This window comes from Herpailurus yagouaroundi, unplaced genomic scaffold (genome assembly GCF_014898765.1).
Source record: "Herpailurus yagouaroundi ecotype Mexico unplaced genomic scaffold, PumYag 197, whole genome shotgun sequence".
NCBI classification, from domain to species: domain Eukaryota; kingdom Metazoa; phylum Chordata; class Mammalia; order Carnivora; family Felidae; genus Herpailurus; species Herpailurus yagouaroundi.
The window spans coordinates 17111211-17128357 of record NW_024412428.1 but is presented as its reverse complement, the minus strand read 5'-3'; the positions used below and the strand labels follow the sequence as shown (position 1 = coordinate 17128357).

The following is a 17147-nucleotide window of genomic DNA, read 5'->3' as shown; positions in this document are numbered from 1 at the left end:
GTGTATATAAACCACAATTTCTTTATCCATTCATCAGTTGATGGACATTTAGGCTCTTTCCATAATTTGGCTATTGTTGAGAGTGCTGCTATGAACATTGGGGTACAAGTGCCCCTATGCATCAGTACTCCTGTGTCCCTTGGATAAATTCCTAGCAGTGCTATTGCTGGGTCATAGGGTAGGTCTATTTTTAATTTTCTGAGGAACCTCCACACTGCTTTCCAGAGCGGCTGCACCAATTTGCATTCCCACCAACAGTGCAAGAGGGTTCCCGTTTCTCCACATCCTCTCCAGCATCTATAGTCTCCTGATTTGTTCATTTTGGCCACTCTGACTGGCGTGAGGTGATATCTGAGTGTGGTTTTGATTTGTATTTCCCTGATAAGGAGCGACGCTGAACATCTTTTCATGTGCCTGTTGGCCATCCTGAACACCCACACTCTTCCAAAACTCAATCAGGAGGAAATAGAAAGCTTGAACAGACCCATCACCAGCGAAGAAATTGAATCGGTTATCAAAAATCTCCCAACAAATAAGAGTCCAGGACCAGATGGCTTCCCAGGGGAGTTCTACCAGACGTTTAAAGCAGAGATAATACCTATCCTTCTCAAGCTATTCCAAGAAATAGAAAGGGAAGGAAAACTTCCAGACTCATTCTATGAAGCCAGTATTACTTTGATTCCTAAACCAAACAGAGACCCAGTAAAAAAAGAGAACTACAGGCCAATATCCCTGATGAATATGGATGATTTCTCTAATTCTTAAATCGAGCTCTTTTGCCTTCATCTCCCTCTTTTTTTCTGCTTCATTATTCTCGATAAGTTTGTCCTCTATATCATTGATTCTCTGTTCTGCCTCATCCATCCTTGCCACCGCGGCATCCATCCATGATTGCAGCTGAGTTAGAGCATTTTTTATTTCATCCTGACTAGCTTTTACTTCTTTTATCTCCGCAGAAAGGGATTCTAATCTGTTTTCGACTCCAGCTAGTATGCTTATTATCGTGATTCTAAATTCTGGTTCAGACATCTTGCTTGTATCTGTGTTGGTTAAATCCCTGGCTATCGTTTCTTTGTGATCTTTCTTTTGGGTTGAATTCCTTCGTTTTGTCATTTTGAAGGGAGAAAAGGAATTAATGAGGTAGAAAAATTGAAATTAAAAAAAATTAAAATTTAAAAAATATTAAAATTAAAAACTAAACACACACACACACACACACACACACATCGAATAAATGATGCTAGATCCTTGGTGTGTTTTGGTCTGGGTGTTGAAAGTGGTTTGACAGATTAGAGAAAAAAAAAGGGGGGGGAATCATTTGAGAATTTGAAAAAATGAATACACTGAAGTAGACTAAAATGAGATGATGGGGGTAAAATAGAATTTGAAAAAATAAACACAAAAATAAAGAATATAGTAGAAAAAATAAAAATATTTTTAATAAAAATTAAAAATAAATATGAATTTTTTTCTTTTTCTGTATTTAAGAAAAAAAGAAAAAAGAGAAAAAAGATTTTAAAAAAGAGAAAAAAGAAATCGTTTGAAAATTTGAAAAAGTGAATACACTGTAGCAGACTAACATAAAATGATGGAAGTAAAATAGAATTTGAAAAAATTTACACAAAAGCAAAAAAAATAGTAAAAAATTAAATAAAAATATTTTTAATAGAAATTGAAAGTAAAATGAAGTTTTTCTGTTTCTGCATTCAAGAAAAAGAAAAACGAAAAAGAAAAAAGAAAACAAAGAAAAAAATGAAATTGTATGCAAATTTGAAAAGGTGAATACACTGTAATAGACTAAAATAAAACGATGGAAGTAAAATAGAATTTGAAAAAACTTACACAACAGTAAAAAAAAGTAATAAAAATTAAAGAAAAATGTTTTTAATAAAAATTTAAAATAAAGATGAATTTTTTTCTCTTTCTGTATTCAAGAAAAAGAAAATAAGTGAAAAAGAAAAAAAAAGAAAATTGAATACATGGACCTGCTAACAGATTGAAATAGGACTGAAGTTACTTCGTTTTCCCCTAGAAGTCAGACCATGAAGCGCTTTATAGTCCATAAAGTAAACAAGCGGTGAGACTTACGTTCTTAAAGAGCGAGGTTGGCCCAGTTGGGTGGGGCTCAGTGTAAGGGCTCCGTTCTCCACTAGATGGCACTGCTAGCCTCCTGGGGTGGAGTGTTGCGGTGCTCGTAGGTGCATATGCGCATGCGCAGGGGAGGCGAAAATGGCACCATCCAGCTACCCGGTCTGTTCTCCCGGATCAGCAATCGCGCACCCATCCTCTGTCTTCAGCTCTCGTCTACTCGCTGCATCTTCACTGTCCATTACCAAGCCCTAGGCAGCAACTCTCTCCCGAGTTTTGTCTCAGATGCGGCTGTTTTCCCGGGCCCCTTACTTCTGAAGGACTGAGGCTTTGACGCCTTCCGCCCTTCTGTGGGCGGGTCTCACCCAGCAATGGCTGAATGAGCAATGGCCAAAGGTTGGCTGCACCCAGGAAGGCCTGCTGGACTCTGCTGCTGCCGGAGCCCCGAGACTGCGGCCAGATGCCAGCCGGCCCCAGAAAAGTTCGCGAGACAGTGTAGCAGCAGCGTTTCAGGGATTATGGGCACCAGGCTTCACCCTCAACGACCTTGTTCCAGCTCCAGCGAATGTGGCCGCTTTCCGGGGTCTGCTGCAACCAGGTGGCTTCGACAGTCTCTACCAAATGTCCTTCCGGCAGTGGAACCGCTTTTCCCCGTGTGGCCCGAGAACCTCCCAGACCCCACTCTGTTCCTGAGGATTCGCCCTTCCCGCCAAAGCACCACCAGGTACCGAGCTGTGGAGTTGCAGCCTATGCGCTCCCCTTGTTTACAGTCTTAATGGAATTTAAACCCTCTCCTTTCTCCTTTCTCCCTTTTTAGCTTAGTCCCTTCGGCTGTTTCCAATTTTCCACTTTCTCTCCAGCTGCTTTTGGGGAGGGGTGCTTTTCCTGAATTCTGCCTCCCTCCCCGGTCTCCTTCCTCTCTCCACCCACAAAAGCGGTTTCCACCTTTCATGGCTTCTTGCTCCCCAAATTCACTTCTCTGTCCCGCGTACCTGCTGAATTCTGTGGTTCAGGTTGTGCAGATTGTTGTGTTAATCCTCCGATGAGTTTTCTAGGTGTGTAGGATGGTTTAGAGTTGGTCTGGCTGTATTTCATGGATGCGAGACGCACAAAAAACTACCATGCTGTTCTGCCATCTTGGCCCCTCCCGGTTATTTTTAAGGAAGGCTTTTATCACTCTGTTTCCATCAGTGATTGAAACTGCGAGATAGTTTCTCTTTCAAAACTGTAGTTTTCCCACCCTGAGACACTGCACACAGGCCTTCAGAGCATAAATATGTCTCAGGGTCGTTGCTGTGACTTGTTGCTGACCCAGTCATTCCAAAATTCACATGTAATGCTGGAGAGCAGAAAGAATCCAAATCTAACAGCTTAATCTCTGTGTTTCCTGCGGTACTTAATAAAGTATTAAGTGAGCGTCGTCCCTGTCTAGTTCTGGTTTGTTTTTAGGTGAGCATAAATGCCTAAACCTGTCCAGGATGGAGGGCAGGATGTGTGCTATTGACTGTCTCCTATCAGGCCCCCATATTTGAGTTAACGTTGGCTTGCAGTTGGAAGGTACAGGACACTTGGACTTGACTAGATATGAGAAAGTTGGCAAAGCGGATCTATAGGTAACCCCTCCTGCATCTTTCCCTGGATCACCTTATCTGGGGTAGAACCTTGGCCATAAATCCTTTAAAATTTCATCAACACAAGAAATTTTAGTTTTCCTTGCTTTATAAACGACTGTTAACTCACTTGCTTGAGTCTTGTTGTTTTCACTTCTTTAAGGGAAAGTACTAAATTTGACAACTTGGGAACTTTGAGTTCCTTACTATACCGATAACAACGTTTGTCAGAGAATTTCAGCAGGATCAAGGTTTGTCCAAAAAATTCTCTTACGGAGAGAGACCAAGGCTCTGATCTCTTATCTGGTTGAGTGTTGGTAGATGTTTAGCAACATAGTAGTTGCCACTTTCCATGGTATAAATACTGCCACCATGGCTGACTTAGTTAGGGACGGGTCGTGACTGAACGCAGGGCGGGGAAGAGGAATGGGTGCGATCAGCTCTTGCAAGCCTGTAGGACCACTTGAGTTTATGCCCCTAGTCCATCGGCTCCCAAATTTTGGTGTGAATCACTATTGCTATTATTAAAATTACAGAGGTTGATTCAGACCTCTGCAACTGAGGCCAGACTACCTGTATATTTAACAAGTTTCCCAGGTGATCCTTATTCTATAGCATGAGCTCTGACTCCCATATTCATTTCAATGTAAAGGCTGCTTTTGTGTATGTATGCTGCCATTCGAGATCAAGAAGTCTAAGTACATTTTCATACCACAAAATTTACTAAGATATTATTATGTATCATTATATGTGGGCTAAATTCACTAAGATGTAATGAAAATAGCTTCTGCTATTTGGAATGAATAATGACCATCCTGTTCACTTTGATATAATAGTCTATATTCAGCTCATTACTTTTCATTATCCTTGAATGTAAAATATGCCATGGAAATCCAAAATCCATATATTCTAGAAATTAGGTGATATCTTTATGGAGCTCATAAATAGGCCCATCCTAGAGTTATGAGAAATATTTGCATCGGACATTTTCATTGTAAAGAAAATGATTCACATGACAGTTATCCTTGCTCACCATCAATATTCTTCCAATAGGATTGTGCCAAGTGCGTCATGAATGTAATGATTGGTTTATGACAAAAAACTTCGGATAAACATACCAACTTCCTCTGAAAGATTCTTGAGCGATTTTCAAAAAGGCTTCGTGGAGTTAGTTTATTATTCGTCTTCGGGAATGAATGCTTTTCATCGGAGATGATTTCAACGCTTTAGTGCTGATCTCTTTCCAAAGACTGCATTCACCCTGTGAATATCTCTGAAGACATATTCTCTACTCTAAAGGAATTTACAATATACTGGGGTTAAGAATTCCTTGTATTAACAATTAAGGGAAAATATGGGAGGTATTCGAAGCCGTGGTGGGTATGTTCCTGGCAGTTTGGTGGGAGAGACGGATATGTAAATACCAAATGACACATGCTGGGAGATGGTGACTAAAGTCTCCCTGATGGTTCAGTACAGCTTCACAAAGGAGATGACATGAGCTGGGTCTTCAGGATTGTTGGAAAGGTGGAAGCATAGAGGGCATTTGAGGCAGAGGAAAGAAACCGGGGCACCCAGCTGGACAACAGAGATTTCCAGATTGTTCATTTGAGTCATAAGTACTCTTCTACTCTGTACACAGAATTATGCTCAGCACTCAGGGGACGGAGAGTGAATGAAGGGCACAGCCCCTGCATGCAAGTTATTGATATGCCATTTGGATGCCTAAGATGTGCAAATGTTAGAGAGGAAACAGGGAAACCACACAAATGCCATGGTGCATTACAGATAGGTGTTGTGCAGGGTGTTGTTAAAAGGCGAGAGAGATGTGAGCTGTCGTGTTTAGGGATGACTTTCAGGGTTAAACATTTTTGGACAAGCAAAGCATTTAAACAAACAACCCAAACCCACCAAGCATATATAGGTGAGAGAGAACATGCTGTGTGGGAGGCAGCAAGCAAATCAGTGTGCCCAGAGTAGATAATGCTGGTGAGCAGTGTGAAGGAGGGGAGAGGATCGGGACTGGTCAGGGATTTGGGAGAAAAGGGAAAAACCTTCTATCATTTCAGATCCTCAGTTTCTTTATGAGAAATTATGAGAAAAATTAACTCATAGGCTTGTGAGGAACCAATGAGGCAATTTTTGCAAAAGCATTTTGTAAGCTGCTATATACTATAAATATGGGTTGTTGTCAATGGAGGGGATTCCCCAACAATGGTTCCTTTCTAAGTTTATTTATTTTTGAGAGAAGGAGAGCACGAGTGGGGGAGGAGCAGAGAAAGAGGGAGAGAGAGAGGATCCCAAGCAGGCTCTGCACTGTCAAACAGAGCCCGATGCGGGGCTGGAACCCATGAACTGTGAGATCACTACCTGAGAGGAAATCAAAGTTGCACGCTTAACCGACTGAGCCACCCAGGGGCCCCGTGATGGCCCCATGCCTGGAAACTTAGGTTTTCAGGAATGGCATTCTCAGTGTGAGGATATAGGTTATGTGCCAAATTGAGATCTTCCCACTGAGAACCAACATCAGAATCAAAACATTTTAAATGAAAGAGTCTATGTTTAAAAAACAATTGCAAATTCTGAAAAGCAAACTTTGGTTTCCAGTTTCTTTTATTATATCTTAACTGATAAACTCAACCATTTTTACAGTTTAAATTTTAAAATAACAATATTAAATAATTAACTGTTAACATTTTAGTGATATTAGTGTGCTTGAGTTTTCTTAAGTAGGTCACATTCCTACAGAAAAAAAAAAAAGGAAGAACTTGCTTTATTTAAACTAAAAAAGTATTACTTGCTGATTAATGGCTCTTCTTTTAGAAAGTATTGTTGTGAAATGAAAACAATGCTGCTAATCTTAAAGTATCCATTGATGACCTGATTTTCTCATCAAATGAAACCTTGTGGTTAAAAAAAACTGAGTGTTTCTTGGCCTAGTTGACTACAAGGATTCTAACTGGCCATCTTCCCATCCAGCCACCCAGCTATGCCCATTAGAATAACACAGACACATTAAACACTATCAAAAAAACTATTTTATATATCAGAGAGTGATATTTAAAAAGAAAAATGAATCTTACAAAGACAATTTCCTATAAATTTGCACAGAAGAGAGTTTCCAAAAGAAGTTTTGGTTATGTTTCTCATTTGGAGAATGATATTCTTTCTCAGACATAACACTTCAGATCTTCCCCCCAATGCAGTTCTGAAGTTTTTACTGTTTGCGAGAAGACACAGAAAGTGACACCATTAGCTTGTTGCACAGAATTTCAGCCTCCGCTAAGCTCTGGGACCCTTGTGTCTATTTCAGGTCTTACATCTGTTCAGTCCATGAGGACCGATCGTGCTCCACTTTTCCCAATTTAGTTTTACTGCATTTCTTGGTAGAACCACCCACTTGGATCTGCTCAATGACATATGGCTGGATTCCTCATCATCACGGGTTTTTTTCTTGCCCAACACATCTGGAATAAAATGGATTGGAAAAATTACGTTTCCACATTGAGGAAAGGAAAAAGATGGTAGGTGGTTACCGCTTCCATCAAAATACTTCTCAAATACGGCTAGCATCCTTTATAATTTCAGGTACACTGCACTTATTTTGCCTTGGAAAAGGCAAATGCCTTTCGTTTATTCATTTTATACGTGTGAGAAGAATGATGATTCAACTAATCTGGTCAATTCCAGAATATGAAAGTGGGGGTACTGAGAATTCCAGCCCCTTTGTTTGTTAGAAGAGACAAGTTGTGTTTACCTGCTACCAAAACAATTTGAAGACAAGTTGGAAATTAATGTAAACCAGCATCATGCAATCCTAAATCCTCCAGTTCTTTGGCTGAATCCAATTCTTGTTGCTTTGGTGGTTGCTTTTAGTGAAACTGTTTTATGCAGATAAAGTAAGTCTTGGTAGATTAATGATGGCCACAAATTCTCTGTGACTTTTCCCACTGAGGGGGAGAGTCTGGCCTCAGAGGCTTGCTTGAGTGTGGCAGAAGTGTCACTGTGTGACTCCTAGGCTAGGTCATAAGAAGTCTTTGTCTCTGGAATACTTTCTGGAGTCCTGAGCTGTCCTCTGGTCGGTCACTTACCCTTCACATGGGAGTGATGTTATCTGAAGCCTACAGACCAGTCCATCTAGTCAATACCATAAGGGACAATGGAATCACTCAGCTAAGCCCTGCCTGAATCCCTTAACCACAAAGTTTTGAGGTAATACAATCATTGTTGACTTAAACCCAATAAATAACCTAACACACAAAAAGGTATGTTCTTCGAGATAGTAATTGGATTCTTACCCATTGGCCTCTTTGCCTTACCTTGTGACTATGATAAATGGCATCTTTTAAAAATTCTCACAATAATCTTGCACTATGTATGCGATTATCCCTGTATTACGGATGAGAAAATAGGCACCAAGAGAATAAGTAACTTGATTAAAATATGCAAGAGCACCATAGGTAGGACTGAAACCCAAGCCTGTCCAGTTTCAAATCCTTAGCTATCATCAAAGTGAGAATCTTAATTGTTGCTGATGTGATCACATCATTAAGAATAAAGTTTTCTTGGATGGTTCAGGCTCTAACTGCATGAATCTCAATCAGGGGTCAGCAAACTTTGTTTTTAAAGGACCAGACAGTAAATATTTTAGGCTGTGGGTCCTATGGTCTCCATGGCAACCTCTCCACTTGGCTTTTACACTGTGAAAACCACCATAGGCAATATGTAAACAAAAGGTATGGCTATGCTTCAAAAATTTTATTTACAAAATCAGCCAGGAGACCGGATTTGGTTCACAGGCCATAGGTTGCTGACCCCTGATCTACACATCTGAGGTGATTATATTTGAATCTTTTCAAATCTTTGGAAAAGAACCTCAAATTCTAAATGAACTGTTGATGGCACTTCCTTACAAGCCAAATTTTAAACCAAAGTCCAAGGTTTTAATAACTGTCAGGTCTAAACAGAATATGTGCAAGTCAGTGGAATGTGTAAATCAACGTAGGGGGTGGCCAAAGACTTTTGGAAATAGTATTTTAGAGATTCTTTTTGCTCTACTAAGTTACAAATCCCCCCGAAAAGGATGGATTATACGTAAAGATAAGCTCTAATGGTCTGGAACTTTCTCCACACATGCGTTACCGATCAGAATATCTTTAGTCAATTGTTATTCTAAGCCTTTGGAGTCCCAAAGAGATGTTCTTGGTAACGATTACAAAGTGTTTCATGAAGCATTTAGGCGCTATTTATGGAACTCATTCTCCCTCCTACAGACTGGCCTCTGTGGCTGAGCTGCTGGCTGTTTGACAGCTGCACATGCATGTTATGTGCAAGGTCAGAACAGAATATTCCCAGCTTACTGAAACTATGTGGGCACTTGGGGGGTCACAGGAACTTTTGGTAGTAGCTGAGAACTGCTCTTGGAGCTGGAAGAGTTTGTTCTTTACAAGGGAGTTAGTGAGGTCTTGAAAACCAAGGTCAAGATTTTTAACTTCCGTGAAACTTCTCTTATTCTTTAATCTTTTGGTGTTGGTTGAGCCACTACAAATTATTGTAATCTGTGCTACTATTAATTTTTTTGTCTTTCTTCTTGTATTGGACTTATTAGTCCAGTCAGTTTTAAGTGACTCGTGTGCAAGAAATAAGGGTTTTCCTTTCTCCTTTATATTGTCATTTCCGCTGCTTGACATATAATTTTGTTCTATTCATTTTTGAATAAACAAATCATAAATCATTCCCACACTTCTTAGTCCAAAAGTTTCTATGTCTTGCTTCACCCCTCTCCCTCAAGTTTTCTTATATCAAATATACATACACATATAGACATATGAAGACTTTATATCCAGGATTTAGCTCTCCAAAGACGCTATGAACAGAATATGTAATATTACAATCAGTAGGTCCTATTGCCATAATAGCATTTATTTTAGTTTGATTTTGTGAATTAGCCATCCATAAAATTTCCAATAACTTCGAATTGATTTATTCATTAGAAGAAGTAATGTATACACATGGAGCATAACTTTAAAAGGTACAAAATAATATACTGTAGTAAAAAGTCACTTCCTCCCATCTTATTCCACAGTCCTTGGTTTCTCATTGCTACACCCAGTTTTTTGAGCATCGTCCTTTCCAGGATGCGCTCTCTCTATATACACTGCACCTGTACCAGACAATCACACAGACTTTCGTTTACATGCACATGCTTATTGTACATACATTTCCAAGTCTTGGTTTTTGCACTTGTTAGATTTTAGAAATGATCCCGTGTTAGGACAGATAGAAATGACTTTTAAAAATATCTACTAGTGGGACGCTTGGGTGGCTCAGTCAGTTAAATATCTGACTCTAGATTTCAGCTCAGGTCATGAACTCGCAGTTCGTGGGTTCGAGCCCCACATCGGGCTCCATGCTGGAGTGTGGAGCCTGCCTGGGATTCTCCCTCCCTCTCTCTCTCTCTCTCTCTCTCTCTCTCTCTCTCTCTTTCTGTCCTGCCTCAGCACTCTCTCTCTCTCTCTCTAAGTAAATAAATAAACTTTAACTATATATCTGCTAGTATTTTATTGTGTGGGTGGACTGTAGTTGACTTACAGATATTTATTGATGTACATTTATATTGTTTTTAAACAAATTGCTCTTGCAGGCAGTGCTGTAATAAATATCCTTCGACAATGTCTTTGTGCACATGTGAGAGACTATGTGTAGGATAACTTCCGAGAAACGAAACTGCTGAGTCAAAGAAATTGTATTTTGCATTCAAATGACCTCCACAGCGTGCAACAACACACACTTAGAGCAGAGACGTGCTCCTTCCAGTTTTCATTCCCTCCACACTCAGCGTCTCATCAAACTTTGACTTTTGTTAATTTGAGAAGTGAAAAATGTTCTTTCCTTAGAGTTTTGAATTGTAGTTTTGTTAGTTTGCTGAGGACTGCTTGATATTTTCACACAAGTTTCTATGTAATTATTGACTTTTTCCTTCTTGATTTATAGGTCTTTGGATATTAAGGAAATGAGCACTTTGTTAGACATACCTATTAAAAGGTGATTTTTTTTTTCAATCTTTGTCTTTTCTTTTTCAATATAGTCAATGTTGTCAATCTTTTTGGGCTTAGGAGATATTACATAATATTGTTAAGGTTGTATAAAAAAAGTTCACCCATGTTTTCTTCTAGTATTTTTTTTTTCAACATTTATTTATTTTTTTGGGGACAGAGAGAGACAGAGCATGAACGGGGGAGGGGCAGAGAGAGAGGGAGACACAGAATTGGAAACAGGCTCCAGGCTCTGAGCCATCAGCCCAGAGCCCGACGCGGGGCTCGAACTCACGGACCGCGAGATCGTGACCTGGCTGAAGTCGGACGCTTAACCGACTGCACCACCCAGGCGCCCCTCTTCTAGTATTTTTATAACGTATTTGTTTTTCCATTTACTGTTAGATTTTCCTGGAAATTTTGTAGTAAAAAATTGACTACTTTTTTCACAGAATGCTATCAAGTCATCAAAACTCCATTTATTGAAGAATTCATCTTTTTCTCACCTCCATGCAATGTCTTCTTACTTATGTTATAAATTTACGTACGTGTTCTTTGTATTCTCCGTGTCTGCATTTTTTTCCCTTGCAACAGTCTTTTGTATGTACCACATTCTTTATTTTTTCTTTAAAATTCTTTAGCATCTAGTTTCCTTATTTTTTCTTTTCTAGAATTGTTCTAGATATGCTTAGCTGTTTACTTTTTCACATGAACTTTAGAATTAGTTATGTTTAAAATTTTTCTATTTGTATTTTATAGTGGGATGAAATATCTTATAGATTAAGTTAGAAAGAACTGATGTTTTTATGTCTTCTTATCTAAGAACAGAGCATAACTTACCTTATATTCAAGTCTTCTTTGAACTATTAAAACATTTTTCTCGTGGATCTAACTCATCACTTGTTAGGTTTATTCTTAGAGGTTTGTTTGTGTGTTTGTGGTTGCTCTTGCAAATAGGCTCTTTTCTTCCATTTTAGTTTTTCTAGTTGCTATTTGCTTATATATAATAAGGCTATCAATTTTTATACACTCATACTGAACCCAGCCACTTTACAGAAATCTCTCATTGTATATGAATAATTTTTTAGTTGATTTGTTTGGTTCTTTCCAGACCTACAATCATATCATCTAAAAGATAATTTGTACTCACTTATTAAAATATTTTATCTCTTAGTTTTTTCTCTTGACTTGTCTGTTACTCCTACTATAAAAAAAAAAGTTATATAATGGTGTCAATGGAGAGTAGACATCCTTATCTTGCTTCTGACCTCAATGAGAATGCTTTTAGCATTTTTAGCATTAAGTAGGAGGTTGGTTTTACTTGGAATATGTGATGAGAAGATATTTCAATGTATAGATTTAATATATATTCATTTAAATATAGAAATGTTTCCGGGTAAGATGTATATGTGTATATATACATATATGTATACACATAAATAAATATGTATATTTATCTAGGGAAATACTTGAAACTTTTCAGGTGATTTTGTTTATGTGCTCAAGAAATGTGTATAGGAAAATGTCTAAATGTGTTCAGGTGATTTAATATTTTTTTCCTCTATATTCCTCTCTGGCCTCAGAAAACATATGAGTTTCCTCTACTTTTTACCTCATATAGCTCATCCCCTATTCTCTGGAGCAAGTCTATTGGCTATAGCTAAATAAATATTGAATCCTACAGGCTCTAGAGCTTTTCCTAATTGTACCCCAGGGTTATAGAATTCTCTGACATATTAAATCATTCCAATTGGAAGGAGGCCACAATATTTCTCCTCTACAAGGCATTTCAAGACGTTTAGTTGGATATTGTGAGCTCCACCCACTTCACCAAACGTCCATCAAAAAAATTAAAAAATAGGGGCGCCTGGGTGTCTCAGTCGGTTAAGCTCTGACTTCGGCTCCGGTCATGATCCCACAGCTTGTGGGTTTGAGCCCCACATGGGGCTCTGTGCTGACAGCTCAGATCCTAGAGCTTGCTTCAGATTCAGTGTCTCCCTCTCTCTACCTCTCCCTGCTCGTACTCTGTCTCTCTCTCTCTCTCTCTCAAGAATAAATAAAAACATTAAAAAATTTTTTAAAAATATTTCAAAACACAAATATGGTGGGGCCCTTGAAGTTGATGGGACATGAATGGGTACTAACTTGCCTATGATGGTGAATTTTATGTGTAAGTTGACTGGGCCATGGTGCCCAGATATTTGGTCAAATGGTACTCTGTATGTTTCTGTGAGAGTATTTTTGGATGAGATTTACATTTAAATTGGTATACCTGAGTAAAATAGATTGCCCTCCATAATGTGGATGAGCTTTACCAATCAGCTTGCATGGCCTGAATACAACAAAGACCAATTTTCACTCTTTTCTCCCATTCCTACTCTGAGCAAGAGTTCAGACTTTAACCACAACATTTATTCTTCCCTGGGTCTCTAGCCTGTTGGCCCACTGTGCAGATTTTAAACTTGCTGGCCTCCACAATCATGTGAGCCAATTCTCTAAATCTCTTTCTCTCTTCTTTTTTTCTGGAGAATCCTAACTAATATATTGCTGTTTTGCCAAATTGTGGCAGGGAACAGGAAGGATTCTCTTCTTTATTTTACTACTTTTGGAACAAATTCTGAGATGTTAGATTTACTTTTGTTGGCTAGAGGGAGATGGGGACAATAGGAGCATGAGATCCCCTCCCAAACTCCAGACATTCCAGATTGTGCTGGAGAATGAAAGTAGAAATACCAGAGAAAAGCATGCAGTGATCTGGGCCTTTGGAATTTCTGCTCTGGCTGCTGTTCTGGGAGCTTTACAAGTTCTGCAAGAAATCTTACCTTGGATTTTCTGAGTCCTGGATTTATTTAAAATTCTTAGACACGCACTAAATTCTGTTCCTGAAATCATTATTACACTGTATGTTGACTAACTTGGATATAAATTAATAATAATAATGATAATAATAATAATAATAATAATAATAAAATTCTTAGACACATACACGCAGTGCACCTAGACTTAGAACTACTGCTGGTTTTCCTATTACCATTTCTTGGGTGGTGGTCAAGCCCCAGCTCTCTGGGGTCCATTGTTTCTGGTTCCTTCCTCAGCTAAAAGTGAAACACACCTGATCAATTACATGCTTTTGTACGAAACTGTGCTATCTTCCCGGAATAATTATTTCTCCTCTTTCCCCCATCCTCCTCCAACTTGAAATGGGCAGAGCACTGGCTTTCGAGTCAAATTTTGTGTCTTGGTGCCACCACTTATTACTCATCACATGGTCTCTCTCGGTCTCATTTCTCTCACTTGTAAAATGGACACACAATAGTTGTTGTGAGGACTAAATGGGGTCACTCGTGTGAAGGGCCTCGATAATGTTATTTCCTCCCAACACTTCCTAATTTTCTTTTTAAGACCCAGCTCAAATGTGACCTTCTACATGATATCAGTCAATCCACTGGGCCTACTAGAAATAGACATAGGCCTGGGATTATGGAAGATTTTTTGCACACATTTACAAGAATGTAAATAGAAGGCAAGCATCCAGGGTGGTCTTCCCCGACCAGAACAAACAAAGGGAGCTTCACAGTGAACTGGAGAAATAGCTCTGTATTTAAAAAAAAAAAAAAATTTTTAATGTTTATTTATTTTTGAGAGAGACAGAGATAGAATGCGAGTGGGTTAGGGGCAGAGAGAGAGGGAGACACAGAATCCGAAGCAGGCTCAGGGCTCTGAGCTGTCAGCACAGAGTGCAACGTGGGGCTGGAACTCATGAGCTGTGAGATCATGATCTGATAGCTCTGTCTTTTTAGGGACAACAATCAGATCTCCAAGAACATGTTTTATCTCGGTTCATCGAAAAGAAAGATTTCAGTGGCAAGGGTGTGTTGCCACTCAATATAGGTACAGAATACCTATGTTTGGTGGTTTCAAGGAAGCCTGTGGTAGGCAGAATAATGGCCCTCCAAAGATGTGCATGCCCTAATTGCTGGAACCTGCAGATACACTACCTACCCTACATGGCAAAAGGGACTTTGCAGAGGAGATGAAGATTATAGCCCTTAAAATAGATTACCTTAGGTTTTCAGGGGATCCCAGTGTTATCACATGGGCCATTAAAAGTGGAAGGAGGGACAGAAATGGCAGTCAGAGATGCACTGGAGGAAGAGAAAAGCAGAAAAGATACGGAAGCAGGGAGATTTGACCTGTGTTTTCTGGCTTTCACAATGGAGGAAGGGGACTGTGAACCTTAGAATTCAGGAAGCCCTATGTGCTGGGAACACTCAGGTCCACAGCCATTAAGGAAACAGGGACCTGAGATGATGCTCTGCAGACACCTTAATTTCAACACCCTGAGACTATGCAGAAAGCCAGCTAAACCCCAGTGTTCTGGGACTTCTGCAGAAACTGTGAGATAATAAGTGGGTGTTGCCTAAAGCTGTGGTGATTTATGACGGCAGCAGTAGCAGATGGATCCAGAGGACTTCTCAGGGATGCTTCATTTGCTTGGTACCCAACCCGCATACAGGTGCTTCAGCTCACACACAGGTACCTGGTGCCATGAGCTGTAATCAGTGTTAATTTCACCTACAGAGTAGGGATCAGAAATCAAAGCAGCATATGCCCGCCCCTGCAAAATAATGGGTTGGGCCCACTTTGATTAAAAGGTAGCGGTATAAATGTAGGCTGGTGGTACTTTGCTGACAATGACTCCTTGACCCAGTGCGGTTGGGAAAGTCTCCTCTCATCCTTTAGGCATGACTTAATTGCGTAGTCATTCAGTCATTTAGCAAATATATACTAAGAACTGACACGCAATAATTAATTTCAACAATTCATTCATCCTAATTGATAACTGGGAGTGAATATGATCATTTCGACCCAAAGTGAAATACTCTCATGTTTTCTTCCCTGAGATTTTGTGCAACAATAGCCGTTAGCCTTTCTACCTTTTTCTGGTTGCACTGCGACCTCTGCTCCTAAAATACAACAGCTAATAACAGACTTCTTGGTGAGAGAAATAGATTCATATTATTAGACCACTATAGTCATTATTTTGAACACCATTTGGTTTTTATTTATCTCATCTTTTTATTATTATAACTTCAGCCCTTTCATCCTTGCTTGGGCGGTTCAATATAAAATTACAGAGAAGTACTATAGACAAGGCTGCCTTGTTCCTGATTTACTGACATTATAGGCCCAAGCGTGAAACTTAAACCTCTTTTGTTCATATTCCAGCTGTTCTGTTTTGGCAACAGATTTTTTTGTTTTAATTGTGCATTCCTAGAGGAAACAGGAAGCCACAGCTACCAGTCTGTCATGGTATGTCTTTCTGTTTCAAACTCTAGCAACTTGGTCTCTTCTGGACAATGCGTGATATCCTGACCCCATTCAGTCAAGCGTATTCGGGAAGAGCAAATCATTTGAAAAGACAGTGCCAGTTCTTTCGTTGTTAGTGTTATTTCTGCAATATCAGCTCGAAATCTTTGATAATTTTCGTAATAGAACACTTCAATATGGCCTTGACTTTCTCATTCTCGCCACCTTCATTAGCCCCAGAGAAGCTCGAACAAGTCGTCATATGTCATACTTCTCTTAGAAGTTAAACATGCGCAAGTAAACAAAGGCCAATTAAAGGAGAAAAGCGAAGGCTGTTTATTCAGAGCTCGCTACAGCAAAGGAGTCAGCCTCCATAACTTGCATTCGGCAGACACCTGAAGGCAGGTGGAAAAAGGGAAGGTTCAGGTGAGCCCTGATGGGAGGCTGTTGGCAAAGGGATGCTGGAGGCGGGCGAACTGGAAGTGAGCATCCTGCGTGATTGCTTAGGTTGCATACTTGGCTTTCTCTGGTTGGTCCTAAGCTGGAAGTGGGGACAAAAATGAGGAAATGATCAATTATTAATTAGGTCTTGGTCATTTGGGGTAGAATATTACAGAAGTTGTTCAACTTCCTGAATTGTCACTGGAGGTGGCAATTTGGCTTCCTGTAAGTCTTATTTGTGACAGGGTGGACTCCTAGGCTATTTATTGTAGATAAAGGGGTTGGTTTCCTAGGCGGGTAGCTGCAGGTTGTGGGTCAGAGTTCTATTTTACATATGGACCAACCATTGTCCATTTGCGTATTGTTTCTCGAATGTATCTCTGGGCTTTTGAGAATATGCCCCTGGTTCTGCACTCTGTAGTAAGCACAAGTCCAAAGCGTACTTCCAAAGAATGTTCCTTTGTTAAAGTTTTGGACACGGGTCTAAGAAAAGATGTGAAGCTTGAGAAATTAAAAACAAGTTATACGTAAGACTAAATTCTGATGGGAAATCACCTCTGGTTCAGAGTTCCTTTATAAGAGAGATATTTGAAAGTTTGCAATTTTCATGTAATTTTCTTTGAGACATTTAGACGGGCATTTAAAGAAGCACATAATCATTTCT

The 17147-nt window shown here is 39.5% G+C and overlaps 1 long non-coding RNA gene across 1 annotated transcript in view; it reads left to right on the top strand.

The window, feature by feature from the left end:
• The window catches only part of LOC121012880 (uncharacterized), a 21058-nt gene extending 12740 nt beyond the window's left edge, over positions 1–8318 (top strand). The window contains exon 4 of the long non-coding RNA XR_005782374.1: positions 7012–8318. This is a non-coding gene — a long non-coding RNA (uncharacterized LOC121012880). The remainder of the gene's footprint in view (positions 1–7011) is intronic.
• Positions 8319–17147: the final 8829 nt, after the last annotated feature.